General features: G+C 41.6%; 1 non-coding gene across 1 annotated transcript; it reads left to right on the top strand.

Moving 5' to 3' along the window:
- Nucleotides 1-17,459: 17,459 nt before the first annotated feature.
- On the top strand, nt 17,460-17,569 carry LOC136307116 (U6 spliceosomal RNA). The gene has a single exon (XR_010725805.1). It is a non-coding gene; the product is annotated as a U6 spliceosomal RNA (small nuclear RNA).
- Nucleotides 17,570-17,776: the final 207 nt, after the last annotated feature.

Raw genomic sequence — 17,776 nt, 5'->3', positions numbered from 1 at the left:
ATTATTCTAAACTCTACATCCGGCATCTTAGTTATTTCCATTTCATTCAATTCTTTTTCTGAGGATTCCTCTAGTTGATTCATTTGAATTGCACTTCCCTGTCTTCCTATTTTGTCTTGATATAGACTGCTCCTTCAAATATGTTGTTTGTGTAGCTGAGTATATGGTTGGTCTTGTCTGACTCCAGCTTTCAGTTGTGTAATTTCTAAATCTTCTTGGGATGGCTTCAGCTGTTTGTAATCCGCTGTGTGCTACTTGACTGCTGCTACTGCTCTTTTTGCTGTTTGTGACAACGTTTTCTATGCCTTAGCTGGGTCAGGTGTGAGGAGCCTTTCCTTAAGATACCACTCTAACTATGGTTGTTAGGTCTTGAGCTGATGTTCTGTATCTGGCCACAGGATGTATCAGCCCTGGAACTCACAGGCCAGAAACTGGCGAAGACCAGTGGGAATCACCGCTTTTGACTGGCCCTCAGCAACCTTCTTGTAGCTACAGGCGATCCAGAATCATCTTCTCCTCATCTGACACCAGCTCCTGCACGTCAGCCATCTTGGGCTGTTCTGGTTCAGCCTGGCCCTGGTGCGAGGCAGCTTGATGCTATTTTAAATATGAATTTGTATGGTAAGTAACATAACTATTCAATCACAACTACTATAAAGCTGAAGGAAGAGAATAAATAATAATCTTGAATTCCACAGTACTGGGTCCTAAAGAAGCTCAGAACATTTCCAACAGGTCCTCATTTGTTACTACAATAGGTGGTATTGAGAGAAAAGAATTTATGTAAATGTATTGAGATGGGCCTGTGTAAAGCCAGTAGCCACAGCCACCATCACAGCTGCCTGGCCCATGCAGGTTCGCATTTGATTCAGACAGATGGTAATGAAATAACGGAGCCAAGAACTGGTGGGCCATTACCTTTAATCCTAGCTTGCACCTGGCGGGCAAGTAAAAACACACACTGGGCTCCAAAACCCACTCATTCAGTGCTCACAAAGCTACTGACTTATCCAAGTTTCCTAGAATCAAAGATTTCTAGCTCATTAGCCTTATTCACCTCTGTTCCCCATCTCCTTCTCTCTGTACAAACTCTGCACAAACTGGCTTCTTCTTTAGCACTCCACCATCTTGGCTGCTTCTCCTCTCCTCCACGTGGCCTTACTCTACTTTCCTTCCTGCTCTCTGCCTTCCTCCTAGAATGCAATCACTCTTCTCCCAGAATGTGATTTCTCTTCCTTTTAAAACCTTTTGGTACAAAAGCCCTCCCCAACACATATTAACATAATCATGCCCATCCCAAGCAGGGAGGGCAACTAATATCATCACCTGGGAGACAGGCTTCCATGTGGGCAGCACCATTTTTAACAAAGTGAGCATAATATATATATTTTATCTGCCCAACAGCCTGTGTTCACAGTCACGTGTGGTCAGACGCATTCATAGCCATAACTGAGAGTGTAAACCATAACAACAATCTGTAACGCTAGTGTCTCCTATTTTAACATTAACTTCTTACATGAAATCCTTTGTAAGAGTGTCCTGTGTGTAGAATGTGACTAAATTTTGTCCTCTCTAACAAGTGACAATATGTTGAAAAGGAATCCCTGAAGAGAGGTTGGGGGGTGGTGAATATAAAAATGTAAGCATGCATTTTCTGGTGTTTTAAATGTTTAAATGAAGTAGAGAGAGAAAGGACTCTACCCAGAGCCAATCAGTCTGATGATGCCTTTGTAGAGGCCAGGCATTCATTTAAACACAGACAAACAAACAACTGGACGGGGGAAAAGAAAGAAGGGAAACTAGGGGTAAAGAAAAATAAGGGTGCATGAACTAGAAAGAACATCTGATAAAAGAGATTTCACAAAGGATCTTAGGACAGGCTAGGTCAGAACAGGTAGAGAGAAACTACAGGATTTTAGGAATAGATGTAAGAACAACCCTGGATTTCCTACAACTTTAGCTCTTATGGGAACCTTGAAGTGTGTAAAGCCAGTAGCCACGGCCACCATCACAGCCGCCTGGCTCATGCAGGTTTGCATTTAATTAGGACAGGGGGTGGAGCCAAGAACTGGTGGGCCATTCTTTATTCCTGCTCACAACCCCGGTGGGTGAGAACATACACACAGGGGGAAAACACCTCCCTTTCCATTCAGGGCTCCCAAAGCTGCTGACTTTCTCCAGTTTTTCCTAGAATCAAAAGCCTTGCCAGCTTCACTCAGTCCCCTCTGCATGTCTCCCTTCCAACCACGGGGCCTCTCTCTCCTGCAACAGTGTGGTCTCTCCTCAAATGGCCTCTTAGCTCCTCCTGTTAAAACTTTTCAGATCAAAAGTCCCTCCTCCAGCACACATTAGCATAACCAAGCCTCTTCCCAAGCATGAAGGTAATCAGCCTCCCCACATGAGCAGCACCATCTTTAATAAAAGTGAGCAAAATCAGATAACACAAATTCTACAAACTTATTTGCCCAACAAAGTGCAATTAGTAAACCTCCCTCACCTACAAAGGAGAAAACTGATGCCCTGAGAAGTTGCCTGTTGGTCAAATAAGTTTGTAAATATGATTTTTGTTTGCTCACTTAGAGTTTGCATTGGGGGCTGGGCAATGCCAAATATAGTGGTCTGTGAAGTTGCAGGTTGCATTTCTGCTTGGGAGGGGCCATTGTCTTGCTACTGTTTACTGGAAGAGAGATTCTGCCCCCACCACTGAGAGGTGCAGAAGGATTTCTTTTTCCCTCCTCCCTAATGTTTTGCCCTCCACAGGAAAAGCAAGTTTTCTGCTTTTCCCTTGGCTTTTCTTGTGGCTAGCCTATTTTGGTCAGACACCAATAAACAGAATGGCCCACCATCCTCTGACTCTGCCTTCTTTAACATCTGCTCCAATTCAATGAGAACCTGCATGTGAATGGCCATGATGGCAACAGCGGCCCCTGGCCTTACATTGCCTTTTGCAAAAAGTTTTATAACTAGTAAGAAGCAGTGTTTGGGAAAGTGGCTGCTGGGGTCATTGCAAACTGATTTAAATTTCTTGTACCCAAATTATGTCAGTTAGGTTGGAGTTGGATGAGAAACGGTGGTAACCCCTGGATCTGTCCTGGAGGTTGGCTGATGGACTCAAAAGGGTGAAGAGGGATGCAGAGGTGAGTGACTCATCTGCATATTCTTTTGCCCTCAGGTTTTCTGCTCTCATCGCTTGTTTCCTGTGTGCTGTGCTCAAGGTTGTGTTGAAAGGGGAGCACATTTTACAATCCTTAGCTTTTAAAATATTCGTGTTTACCCTGTAAAGTGAGTATTATTGTCCCCGTTTTACAGATGATGATAGTAACTGGAGCTATCATTGAGCAGCTATTTCAGTCAGGCACTATTTGTAAGGTTGATGGATAATGGGGAAAGGTCACCTGGGGAACTCAGGCCCAGGAACTTTGGCTAGGACCGCCCACAACCAAAGGCACCAAAAGAAACTTCCCAGGAGCCCTTTGGAAAAGAGTGACACCTCTGTCAGCCAGTGAGATTTCACCACGTCATATTAGCTTGACCTCCCTAGGGACCCTTTAAATATCTCTCACGCGGGTCACCCCTTGTGACTTCCCTAGTCTCTGTCCCCGGGGCTAGGGAACCTCATTGGGTGGGAAGTGCTCTGTACTCAATAAAGCCTTTTATTATTCTAAACTTCATGGCTCCAGCCCCTTCCTTCCTTCTTAGCAGGGAAAATACCTTACATTTTGGTGCCAAACCCCGGGAGGAGTTGAAGTCTGCAAGGACCGCTCCTCTTTTCTTCCCCTCCAAGAAAGAACCAGGATATCCGACCTTCCACCCACTTCAGCACACAGTGTGGTAAGTCCCCTGCTTCCAGCCTTGCCCTCAGTTCTTTTTGCCGAGACTCCCTGTCTGAAACCATAGCTATGTCAGGGACCTCTTTCCGTCCAAATGTGTGTGTGCCCATGGAGATGTCCCAAGCACATCCACTTTCCCTATCTGTCTGTGGCTAGAGCTTGAGTTTTGGGATGCCACTTCTCAACTCTAACCACTCTGAGGACTGAGGGCAGCCATGGGGGCACAGGAATCTCCTTCCCTAAAGAAGAAGAAACTGTTCTTCTCCACTGTGGCCAGGTCACAGAACCCACTGGATTAGCCTCCTGAAGGGACTTTTGATTTTAATACCCTCACCAATTTATCGCCAAAAAAAGCTGAAAACCAATTGAAGATCTTTTACATTCACGGCCTCTAATTATTCACGCACCCATCCTTAATCTCTATGCTGCCTGTTCCACCACACAGGCCCTTTTTCTGGCCAGAGAAAACTCACCTAAAACCTCCACTCCTGATCTTTTCTTCTCTGTGGACTCGCAACTCTCTCCCCCTCCTGCATGACCCCCAGGGGCACCCTTCTCTTGGGACTTCTCTCTGGTCCTTCTGTGGACCTCTTTCACTTGGGTCTCTTCCCTCTGAGAGCACCCTCTCCTCCCTTCGCAAAATCCTGTTTCTTATTCACCACTACCAGTCTCTCTTTCTCCTCCCTTGCTGGCTAGGGGCCCCTCCCTTCTCCACTCTGTTCTGAAGTCCCTCCTCCATCAGGCCATTCTCAGCCTGGCATTGGCCCTTACACTGGTTTGCAGGATGCCCAACCCCAATTTTCTTACAGGAAGTTTCTGGCCCTGTCTTGCCTCTAGCTCCAGCATTTCTGGCCAGATCTGGGTATCGGGCTCCCCACGAGCCCCCCTCCTCTTATTCTCAACCCCCAAACCCCTATCTGGGACCTGTGAGCATGGCATTTAAAGTTTTTAATGGTCCCAACTAGTAGAAACAGGCCAAGGCTGTTCACCAGGCCCTCATGCAGCAGAAGGTAACACTCCAATCCCAGGCTCTTGTGGCAGCCTTGAGGCCAGCAGAGCAATAGGGGAAAGGCACAGGAAGTGCCCAACCCAAGTCCAAGCCGCAAAGAAAATCCCCACCAGGAGCTTGCTTTAAGTGTGGCAAGCAGGACCACTGGTCCCGGCAGGGCCCCTGCTCACAGCTGCCCACTGAGCACTGCCCTGACTGCAAACAGCCTGGTCACTGGCAGAGCGATTGCCCCTTTGGGCAACAGGCTTTTCCTTAGAGTCTCTATGTGGAGGACAAGCTGCCCAAATGGGAAGGCCAAGCCAGCGAGGTGGGCCCATTGCTCAAACTCCTAGGACACGGCCTGGACTTGGAGAACCCAGGGTATGCTGCAACTAGTGGGTAAGTCCTTCTCATTTCTTGTGGACATGGGTGCTACTTTCTCTGTTTTGCCATCATATTCTGGACCTCTAATTCCCTCACAGGTCTCAGTTATGGGAGTGGATGGGACCCCTTCTTTTCCTCTTTGCACACCACTCTTGAAATGCAGTTTTTCCTCCTTCATACGCCACTCCTGTCATACAGTTTTGGCTCAAGCTTGCTCCCATGCAGGATTGCTGGCAGTTGGAACCACTGGACCCTACCATCTCCAGCTCACCAAAAGGCTGGACCCTACAGATCCCCCTATTACTCCTCTTTTTAAAAAAAAATCCTTACAGGACTGCATCCGCGAAGTTTCTCAACTCACGGCCAAACAGATGTTCCTCCTGACACCCCTCAAAGCCACCACCGGCCAATCTCCCCTCCCCACAACACCCATAATCAGCAGGAAGTAGCTAGACGAATAAATGGTGCCCCTATTTTATTTAACACAAAAGGTCAGAATGTAATGTCAGTGGATAATGGGGAAAGGTCACGTGGGGAACTCAGGCCTGGGAACTTTGGCTAGGACCACCCACCACCAAGCACACCAAAAGAAACTTCCCAGGAGCCCTTTGGAAAAGAGCGACACCTCCGTCAGTCAGTGAGATTTCACCACATCAAATTAGCTCGACCACCCTAGGGACCCTTTATTTTTTTTTATTTTTATTTTTTTTTAATAATTTTATTTTTTTTTCATGGGGTGACATCAATAAATCAGGATACATATATTCAAAGATAACAAGTCCAGGTTATCTTGTCGTTCAATTATGTTGCATACCCACTACCCAAAGTCAGATTGTCCTCTGTCACCATCTATCTTGTTTTCTTTGTACCCCTCCCCACCCCCTTTCCCTCTCCCATTCCTCCCTCCCCCCCCCCCCCCCCCCCCCGGTAACCACCACACTCTTATCAATGTCTCTTAGTTTCACTATTATGTCCCACCTACGTATGGAATAATACAGTTCCTGGTTTTTTCTGATTTACTTATTTCGCTTCGTATCATATTATCAAGATCCCACCATTTTGCTGTAAATGTTCCAATGTCATAATTTCTTATGGCTGAGTAGTATTCCATAGTGTATATGTGCCATATCTTCTTTATCCAGTCATCTATTGATGGGCTTTTTGGTTGTTTCCATGTCCTGGCCACTGTGAACAATGCTGCAATAAACATGGGGCTGCATGTGTCTTTACGTATCAATGTTTCTGAGTTTTTGGGATATATACCCAGTAGAGGGATTGCTGGGTCATAAGGTAGTTCTATTTTCAGTTTTTTGAAAAACCACCATACTTTCTTCCATAATGGTTGTACTACTTTACATTCCCACCAACAGTGTATGAGGGTTCCTTTTTCTCCACAGCCTCTCCAACATTTGCTATTACCTGTCTTGCTAATAACAGCTAATTGAACAGGTGTGAGGTGGTATCTCATTGCCGTTTTGATTTGCATTTCTCTAATAGCTAAAGAAGATGAGCATCTTTTCATATATCTGTTGGCCATTTGTATTTCTTCCTGGGAGAAGTGTCTATTCATATCCTCTTCCCATTTTTTTTATTGGATTGTTTGTTTGTTTGTTGTTGAGTTTTATGAGTTCTTTGTATATTTTGGATATTAGGCCCTTATCTGAGCTGTTGTTTGAAAATATCATTTCCCATTTAGTTGGCTTTCTGTTTATTTTGTTATCAGTTTCTCTGCTGAGCAAAAACTTCTTAGTCTGATGTAGTCCCATTCATTAATTTTTGCCTTCACTTCTCTTGCCTGTGGAGTCAAATTCATAAAATGCTCTTTAAAACCCAGGTCCATGAGTTTAGTACCTATGTCTTCTTCTATGTACTTAATTGTTTCAGGTCTTATGTTTAGATCTTTGATCCATTTTGAGTTAATTTTTGTACAGGGGGAGAGACTGTAGTCCAGTTTCATTCTTTTGCATGTGGCTTTTCAGTTTTTCCAGCACCATTTATTGAAGAGGCTTTCTTTTCTCCATTGTGTGTTGTTGGCCCTTTTATCAAAAATTATTTGACTATATATATGTGGTTTTATTTCTGGACTTTCTATTCTGTTCCATTGGTCTGATTGTCTATTTTTCTGCCAATACCATGCTGTTTTGATTGTCGTGGCCCTATAATATAGTTTGAAGTCAGATATTGTAATGCCCCCAGCTTCATTCTTTTTTTTAGGATTGCTTTGGCTATTTGGGGTTTTTTATAGTTCCATATAAATCCGATGATTTTTTGCTCTATTTCTTTAAAAAACGTCATTGGAAGTTTGATGGGAATTGCATTAAACTTGTATATTGCTTTGGGTAATATGGCCATTTTGATTATATTTATTCTTCCTAGCCAAAAACAAGGTATATTCTTCCATCTCATTATATCTTTTTCGATTTCCCTTAACAATGGTTTATAGTTTTCATTATATAAGTCCTTTACATTCTTTGTTATGTTTATTCCTAAGTATTTTATTTTTTTTGTTGCAATCATGAAGGGGATTATTCTTTTGAGTTCCTTCTCAGTTGTTTCATTGTTGGCATATAGAAAGGCTATTGACTTCTGTACGTTAATTTTGTATCCTGTGACTTTACTGTATTAGCTTATTGTTTCTAGTAGTCTTTTTGTGGATTCTTTGGGGTTTTCGATGTATAGGATCATATCATCTGCAAAAAGTGATACCTTTACTTCTTCTTTTCCAATATGGATGCCTTTTATTTCTTTGTCTTGTCTGATTGCTCTGGCTAGAACCTCTAGTACCACATTAAATAAGAGTGGAGAGAGTGGACAACCCTGTCTTGTTCCTGATTTAAGGGGGAAAGCCTTCAGTTTAGTGCCATTTAATATGATGTTAGCTGATGGTTTATCATATATGGCCTTTATCATGTTGAGATATTTTCCTTCTATACCCATTTTGTTGAGAGTCTTAAACATAAAATTGTGTTGTATTTTATTGAAAGCCTTTTCTGCATCTATTGATAAGATCATGTGGTTTTTGTTCTTTGTTTTGTTGATATGGTGTATTACGTTAACCGTTTTACGTATGTTTAACCATCCTTGAGATTCTGGGATGAATCCCACTTGATCATGATGTATTATTTTTTTAATATGTTGTTGTATTCGATTTGCTAGTATTTTGTTTAGTATTTTAGCATCTGTATTCATTAGAGATATTGGTCTGTAGTTTTCTTTTTTTGTGCCATCCTTGCCTGGTTTTGGTATGAGGGTTATGTTGGCCTCATAAAATGTGTTTGGAAGTATTGCTTCTTCTTCAATTTTTTGGAAGACTTTGAGTAGAATAGGAACCAAGTCTTCTTTGAATGTTTGATAAAATTCGCTGGTATAGCCGTCAGGGTCTGGACTTTTATTTTTGGGGAGGTTTTTAATGGTTTTTTCTATTTCTTCTCTACTGATAGGTCTGTTTAGGCTTTCTGCTTCTTCTTGACTCAGTCTAGGAAGGTCGTATTGTTCTAGGAATTTATCCATTTCTTCTAGGTTGTTGAATTTAGTGGCATAAAGTTTTTCATAGTATTCTACAATAATTCTTTGTATATCTACAGTGTCCATGGTGATTTCTCCTCTTTCATTTTGGATTTTGTTTATATGAGTTCTTTCTCTTTTTTCCTTGGTAAGTCTTGCCAAGGGTTTGTCAATTTTGTTGATCTTTTCAAAGAACCAGCTCCTTGTTCTATTAATTTTTTCTATAGTTTTTCTGTTCTCTAATTCATTTATTTCTGCTCTGATTTTTATTATCTCCTTTCTTCGGCTGGTTTTGGGTTGTCTTTGTTCTTCTTTTTCTAGTTCCTTAAGGTGTGAAGTTAAGTGGTTCACTTGGGCTCTCTCTTGTTTATTCATATATGCCTGAAGTGATATGAACTTCCTTCTTATCACTGCTTTTGCTGAATCCCATAGATTCTGATATGTCGTATTGTCATTTTCATTAGTCTGTATATATCTTTTGATCTCTGCACTTATTTCTTCTTTGACCCATTCATTTTTTAAAAGTATGTTGTTTAGTTTCCACATTTTTGTGGGATTTTTTTCCTCTTTTTTGCAGTTGAATTCTAGTTTCAAGGCTTTATGATCAGAAAATATGCTTGGTACAACTTCAATTTTTCTGAATTTGCTGATGTTGTTTTTGTGGCCCAACGTATGGTCAATTCTTGAGAATGATCCATGTACACTGGAGAAAAATGTATATTCAGTCACTTTGGGATGAAATGTCCTGTAGATGTCTATCATATCCAGGTGCTCTAGTGTTTTGTTTAAGGCCACTATGTCTTTGTTGATTCTCTGTTTGGATGACCGATCTAGAGCCATCAGCGGTGTATTGAGGTCTCCAAGTATGATTGTGTTTTTGTCAGTTTTTTGTTTTAAGATCAATAAGTAGCTGTCTTATATATTTTGGTGCTCCTTGGTTTGGTGCATATATATTAAGAATTGTTATGTCTTCTTGATTCAGTGTCCCCTTAGCCATTATGAAATGGCCATTTTTGTCTCTGAGTACTTTTCCTGTCTTGTAGTCAGCATTATCTGATATGAGTATTGCTACACCTGCTTTTTTTGGATGTTATTTGCTTGGAGTATTGTTTTCCAGCCTTTCACTTTGAATTTGTTTTTATCCTTGTTACTTAGATGAGTTTCCTGTAGGCAGCATACAGTTGGATTTTCTTTTTTAATCCATTCTGCTACTCTGTGCCTTTTTATTGGTGAGTTTAATCCGTTTACATTTAGTGTAATTATTGACACTTGTGAGTTCCCTATTGCCATTTTATATCTTGCTTTCTGTTAGTTTTGTGTCTTGTTTGATCCTTCTCTTTCGTTTTTCTATCTTTTGTTTTTATTTGGCTGTATTCCATACATCTTTCCTCTGTTGCTATCTTTTTTATCTCATGTGCTTCTGTGGTGGTTTTTTCAATGGTGGTTACCTTTGAGTAATGAAAAGGGTTCCTACCCTGTTCATTGTAGCGAACTATTTTGTGAGTACTTTTGCACTCCATCGTCCTTTGCTACTGTTAATCTCCATCTTCTCCCCCTCTTTCTTTTTGTTGTTGTCACAGTTTAAATTTGGTTTTATTGTGTTCTTCTTAGAGCTTTTACTTGTGGCTCTGTTTTTTTTTGTTCTTTGTATCTGATTGGAGAACCCCCTTTAGTAATTCCTGGAGTGGGGTTTTTCTGATGATAAATTCCCTCATCTTTTCTGTATCTGTGAATGTTTTTATTTCTCCTTCATATTTGAAGGATAGCTTTGATGGGTATAGTATTTGTCGCTGAAAGTTCCTCTCTTTCAGGACTTTAAATATTGGGGTCCACTCTCTTCTAGCTTGTAGAGTTTCTGCTGAGAAATTTGATGATAATCTAATGGGCCTTCCTTTATATGTTGTATTCTTCTTTTCCCTGGCTGCCTTGAGAATTTTTTCTTTGCTGTTGGTTTCTGTCAATTTCATTATGATATGCCTTGGAGTAGGTTTGTTGGGGTTAAGAAAACTCGGAGTTCTGTTTGTTTCTTGAACTTGAGGCTTTAGTTCTTTCCACAGGCTTGGGAAGTTCTCATCTATTATTTGTTTGAGTATGTTCTCCATTCCATTTTCTCTCTCTTCTCCCTCTGATATACCTATTATTCTTATGTTATTCTTTTTGATGGAGTCAGATAATTCTTGTAGGGCTATCTCATTTTTTTTTAATTTTTGAGTCTCTTTCTTCCTCTCTCTGTTGTGCCTCAAGTCGCTTGTCTTCTATTTCACTAATCCTCTCTTCTATCTGACCTGTTCTATTAGCTAAGCTTGTTACTTCATTTTTCAGCTCGTGAATTGAGTTTTTCATCTCTGTTTGATTTGTTTTTATACTTTCAATTTCCTTGGACATATATTCTTTGTGTTCATTGAGTTGTTTTCTGAGCTCCCTAAATTGCCTTTCTGTGTTTTCTTGTATATCTTGGAGGATTTTTAGGATTTCTATCTTGGAATCTCTGTCATTTAGCTCCAAGGTTTCCAATATATTAAATTTTTTCTCCATAGATTTTTTCTCATCTATCTGTGTTACCTCTCTTTCTTTTGTATCCATGATATTCGATTTTCTCTTCCTTAATGGCATCTGAGGGTGGTTTTGTTGATAGTATTAATGAGATTTAATAAAGAATAAAAAGTAAAAAAAATAAAATGTAATAAAAAAAATAAAAAATCGAAGAGTTGTTTTTTTTAAAAAAATTAATAATGAAAGAAAGAAAAATAAAATAAAATAAAAATTTTTTAAAAAGGAAAGTATTCCCCCCCTCCTTTTTTCCTCTCCTCTCCTCTCCCCTCTTTCTTGAGAAAATCTTGTGGTGAACTGTGAATTATAACAAACAATGCCTTTGATAGAGGGCCTGAATTGGGGAAAAGTAATAAAGGGGCAAAAAAAAAAAAGAAAAAAGAAAGAAAAGAGCGTATGGACCCACAAAAAGCAAGTAAGGAAAAAATTTGGGTCAAGAATATAATGATTTGCTTTTAGGTGTTGGTTGTCTAAGAATTATGATTAGAGGAATAAGAGGAAAATGGAAAAATGGGCGGACAAATTAAAAAAATTACTATTGTATTTAGTGGAACAAGAACTAGATAAAATGGACAGCCAGAGATGGGAGCACTGCTAGTGAGTTAAAAAGGTGAAGTAAAAACCCCCCAAAATGCCACAAACATAAGTTTGAGTCCCAGATAAGATAATTTGTTTGTTATTGAGGTTTGAATGAGAGGAGATGTAAAGGAGAAAGGAAGAAACTAATATAGAGGGAGAAAAGAAAGAGAGAGAGAGAGAAAAAAAGAGGGAACCACTAAAAGAAGAAAAAAGAAAGGAGAGAGAGAGAGAGTTAAGGGTTTTGGAGTGCAACCCTCATAGAGAGAAAGGAAGAGAAGAGAAAAGATAATGGGAGATGTAACACTTATGGGTAGTGTAGTTCAAGGAGAGGAGAGAGTAAGACCGGCAGAGAGTTAATTGGCCAAATTGGAGGAGGAAAAAAAGTATCAAGAATGAAGATAAGAGAAACAAACGAACTAATATAATAAAATGGGATAGGTTATAAAGTCTGCAGATTATTCTTGATTTTGAGAGGTTATCTTCTTGCTTTTTCTTTTCTCTCCCTCTTCCTGGTCAGTGACTCTGTACCCCGGGTTCTGCCCCTTTGGCACGCTCAGGTAGAGGTTTGCAGTTGATAAGTCTCTATGGCAATGTCATGTATTGTGCTTTAGTCTCGTTGGCAGTCGAGGCTCATTAGCATTTATAGGCTCCGACTGTGAGAGAGTCCGTGTTCCTGGAGCCTTTCTCCTAGTCTTTCCTTCCTCAATTAGTAGCCTGATAATCCAGCTATGGGGTTGCTGCTGCCTCTGCCTGGATAGTAAGAGGTTCAAAGAGCTGGCAACTCCCCACTCTATTTCCACTCAGCACAGGGCTCTGGGTAAGGCTCAGTCAGTCAGAGCTGCTAGCATAATCAGGCGGGCTTTCCGCCCACTCAAAAACCTCTTGCTCTGCCACTCTGTCCGGTAACACAGGCGGGCGCCCACTTCCAGGGCGCTTGGAGGAAACTCTCACTCACTGTATGCGCGCGCAGACCAGGATATCCGGCCAGCAGTCTCACGCTCTGAGTGAAACCCCCAACCGCATGGAAAAGTTGCAGCGTTGGAATTCGCTCTCGCTCCGTCCCCATGTGCGGCTTTTGCAAGGCGCTGGGGCGGCCCGAGATTCTGCTTTGGCCCACACAAAGGCCCCTGTCTCTGCCCCTCTGTGCGATAACACTGGCGCGCACTGCCGAGGCACTTGGAGGAATCTCTCATTCACTATCTGCGCGCGCAGATCAGGATATGAGGCCGGCCGCGTTTCCCTCTGAGTGAAACCCCCTCCAGCACGGAAAATCTCCACCGTTGGAATTAGTTCTCACTCCCTCCTGTGCGTGGCTTTCCTAGGGCGCTGGGGCTGCCCAGAGACTCTGCCCTCGCCCCACAGAACGGCCTCTGACCCTGCCTCTCCATGGGGCAACACGGGCACCCACTCTCGGGGCCTAGGAAGAAATCTCTCGCCCACTAACTGCGCGCACGCCGACCAGGAGACCGGGTAAAATGGCCGCTCTGCTTGTCTTTCTTTGTTTGGGTTTGGCGCGAGTGTTAGCTTGTATTGCCTGGGTTGCCACAGGATCAGTTTTTCCTCGGCTTGGATCTCCGTGCCACAGCCTGGTTTGGCCGTTTGTGCCGCGACCTGGATCTATTCACCCCCTTTGCCCGCCTCAGTTTCTATATTCACAGTTACCAGAGAAAGCCGCCCTGTTTAGGTTAGTGAGGAAGGCGGAGCATTTCTTACTCCCTATTTCCTTCGGGGTTTGGTTATATATTTAGCCAATTTTTCAACCGACCATACCTTTGGGTGTATTGCGAAGCATCTGGAGGCTCCAAGTATAGGTTTTTCTGTTTCTGGTTGAAGATCTTGTTGAGTTTTGGGGGAGATTTATCGGTATCGCTTCCTACCCCGCCATTATTCTGACGTCATCTCCAGGACCCTTTAAATATCTCTCATGCGGGTCACCCTTTTTGACTTTCCTAGCCTCTGTCCCCGAGGCTAGGGAAACTCGTCAGGTGGGAAGCACTCTGTACTTAAGAAAGCCTTTTATTATTCCACACTTCCTTCCTTCTAGGCGGGGAAAAATACCTTACATTATTATGAGAATTAGACATCCATTTTCTCATTTAATTTTCACAGTGACTCTATGAAATCAGTTAGTGGTATCATTCCTATTTTAAAGATGAAGAAAATGAGACACAAATTGGTAAATGACTTGTTCAAGGTCAACAGCTGGAGAACGTTGGACTTGGAATTCTAATCCAAGTAATCTGATGTCAAAAATTCATGCTCCTGACAAATGGGGATGTTGGGGCTCACAAGGTGAAATTACTTTCTCAAGGTCCCACAGTGAGATGGTGTTAGTCAAATAAGTTTGTAAATATGATATATGTTTGCTCGCTTATAGTTTGCATTGGATGTGGGGGACAGGCTATAGGCAGGCAGGATCATTATAGCCTAAGGCTTAATTTTAAGACTAAGCCTTTCCCACCCTTTTAATACTAAGCTTTTCCTCACACCCTTGACTGTTGCATGATATGGGGTGGTGCACTCTCATGAGGAATCCCATTATGCCTCAGATAAGTGACTTTGTATCAGAACTTCCTTGTTTGTATATTGGATTAAAGGTTTTGATTTCTACAATATAAAATGGGGCAGAGGAGCCCATGAAGGAAGAGAGCAGAGAAAGGAGACATGGAGGAGAGAAGAAGCAGCCAAGATGGCAGAGTGCTAAAGGAGAAGCCAGTTTGTGCAGTTTGTGCAGAGAAAAGGAGATGGGGAATAGAGGTGAATAAGGCTGGTGAGGTAGAAACCTTTGATTCTAGGAACTTGGATAAGTCAGTGGCTTTGAGAGCCCTAAATGGAAAGGGAAATGTTTTGCCACTGTGTGTACTTCTTGCCCACCAGGTGCAAGCTAGGATTAAAGCTGATGGCCCACCATCAGCTTTAATGATGTATGATGAGTTCCTTTCCTTTAAATGTTCTGAAGCATATTAACCAAGTGTGTTAGGTCCTACTTCTAGTAGGTACTGTACATTCACAGACAGAATCAGGATATGAGTTGAAGGAGCCACAGGCAGGGAGTGCTGAAGAAATGGCTGGGTCTGGGCAGGAGGAACAGACCTGATGAGCAGTGTCCAAAGGAGCCACACAGGCAAGGAGGGGAATTCATCTGCTGCAGCTCTAATGTTAGATTTCTATCTTATTTCAATTTGATTTTATTGATATTACAAAAATAAACATTGTGATGAACCTAATTTGGTAATTCATCAATGAATTTTGAATGCTAAATATTTCTGAGTTCCAAATATTTGGAGAAAATGTATAACCCTGCATAGTTACACACCTCGCCACCAGCTTCCCACCTCCTCTTTCCCCCAATTTCATTCCCAGTCCCCACCTGGGTGGTGAAGTTCATTGGTCTGCTACATCAGATCCATTTCTAAATATGTAAAAAACAGAAAAAAAAATAATTTGGAGAGTTGTGTTATCTCTCAACAAAACCATGCTTGAAATCCTATTGTCTTGCCGCAGATCAAATTTTCTATTTGGGATGTGTAGGGCCAGGGGCCACCACTGTCATGGCCATGCAGTTTCAGATTCCCATTGGATTTGGGCAGATGGTGAAGAAACAGGGGAGCCGAAAAATGGTGAGTCATTCCTTTATTAAAGTCTCACAGTCGCTGACGAACAACACATAGGGAAAACACTTCCCTTTCACTCATTCAGAGCTCCCAAAGCCCTGACACATTCCCCAGTTCCACAACCAGGAGAATCATCTCCAGTTCCTCTTAGGATCAAAGGCCCCACCAGTCCTAGAGGAGCTCTCAAAGCCACTCAGCTCTGGTCCCCCATCTGCACACCTTCTCTCTAACTGGCTTCTTCTTCATCACTCTTCATTCTCTCTGCTCTCCCTGCAAAACTGGTTTCTTTCTCCTTCACCTTCTTCTCTTTTTAAAATTTTCTGTTGCATAAACCTCTCCTCCAGCAAACATTAGCAAAATAATGGCCCTTCTTAAGCAGGAAGATAATTTGCAACTTCACAGACCACATATACCTGGCGCTGCCCAGCCCCATTTTGCAACAATAAAAGTGAGCAAACTAAAAAAATACAAATTTTACAAACTCATTTGCCCAACAGGATATCAGCAGCTTAATATTAACTTTCATTCTATATACATTCTTGGTGTGACAATCTTACTGCCCTTCAAGATATATGGATGCCTTGGATTAACTAGGGATCTCATGCATGGATAAGCAAAGGAAAAATGTATTAATGTGCTTCAAAAAGCTCAGCCCAGGTGTATATACATACCTTTTCTGTTTTATGAACACACCCACCTATGCATTAAGAAGAAATACAATACTCGAGTGACAGAACCACTGGTATTATGTTATTTAAGTGTGAAACACTAATAACTAGACAGAGCTCTGTCAAGTGCAATGAGACCACCAATTTTATCTGTCATATTTCTCCATTTAACTACATTCACTGGGGGCCTAAATATGCTATGGAGAACAAACCCTCTTGTCATTCTCTAAACACTAAAGTAAATCTATTATTACAAATACTCTCATGTTATGGAGAAAAATAAAGAGGGCCAATTTAGATTTGAGGGCTCAGAAAGGTCCTTTTAAAAAAAAAGTCAACTGAACAGAAATCTGAAAAATGAGAGGGGAAGTATGTTCTGGAAGTAAGGGACAAATTTTGTATCTTCCCGAGATGGAACAAAAGTCAATGAAGTGGGAATAAAATGCATAAAATTTAGGAGGTAGGTAGGGGCCCAATGATTCTGGGCCTTGTGAACCAAAGAACAGGGTTTTATTTTATTATAGATGCAGAAGAAAATTGTTGAAAATTTTTATTTGCTTGTTTGTGTGTTTTTGTTTTGTTTTGTTTTTGTTTTTTTTAAGTGAGAGACAGGGAGATAGAGAGACAGACTCCTACATGTGCCCCAACCAGGATCCACCCACCCACCACCCACCCCCATCTGGGGCCAATGCTCAATCAATTTGGCTATCCTCAGTGCCTGAGGCTGACACTCAGACCAACCAAGTTAACTAATCTTAATGCCTGGGGCTGATGCTCAAAGCTATCTAGCCACTGGCTGTGAGAAAGGAAGAGAGAGAGAAGAGGGAGAGGGAGGGGAAGAGAAGCAGATGGTCACCTCTCATGTGTGCCCTGATCAGGGATTAAACCTGGGACTTCCACACGTCCAGCTGATGCTCTATCCACTGAGCTACAGGGTCAATTGTTGAAGGCTTTTAGAAGGGAGGAACACAAACAACTTGTTTATACATATTTTCCTGTCTTTTGGATGGTATCATTAAGAGAAATTGTTAAATGTGGATGTCTGTAGTCAAAGACATGAATATTTTTAAGGCTCTTGGTATTATTTTAAGAGCGTTCATACAAATTCAATTTCCTACTGGTAGTATAGGAAACAGTGTCCATTTTGTGAATGTTTAATAGCATTATCAATAAAGAAGAATTCGAATATTCAAAGAAAAGCAGTGTCATATTGTTTTGTCATTTTATTACTAGTGAACTTGAACATTTTCCAATACTTATTAATTGTTTATATTCCTTTCTTGTAAATTATCCATGGCCTTTGTCTTTTATGAGAGGGGGTGTTGAGGTTTACCTTATTGATGTGACATAGCTCTGGCTGCACATATACTAAAAATTGGAACGATACAGAGAAGATTAGCATGGCTCTTGCACAAGGATTGCACACAAATTCATGAAATGTTACATATTAAAAAAATAAAATATCCTGACCAGGTGGTGGCGCAGTGAATAGAACATCGGAATGGGATGCAGAGGACCCAAATTCAAAACCCCGAGGTTGCCAGCTTGAGCGCGGGCTCATCTGGTTTGAACAAGGGTCACTCGGTCTGCTGTGCACCCCCAGTCAAGGCACATATGAGAAAGCTATCAATGAATAACTAAGGTGCCACAACAAAGAAT

This window comes from Saccopteryx bilineata, chromosome 5 (genome assembly GCF_036850765.1).
Source record: "Saccopteryx bilineata isolate mSacBil1 chromosome 5, mSacBil1_pri_phased_curated, whole genome shotgun sequence".
Classification (NCBI taxonomy): Eukaryota; Metazoa; Chordata; class Mammalia; order Chiroptera; family Emballonuridae; genus Saccopteryx; species Saccopteryx bilineata.
The sequence above is the reverse complement of the archived record's forward strand: the minus strand, read 5'-3'. Positions and strand labels throughout refer to the sequence as shown.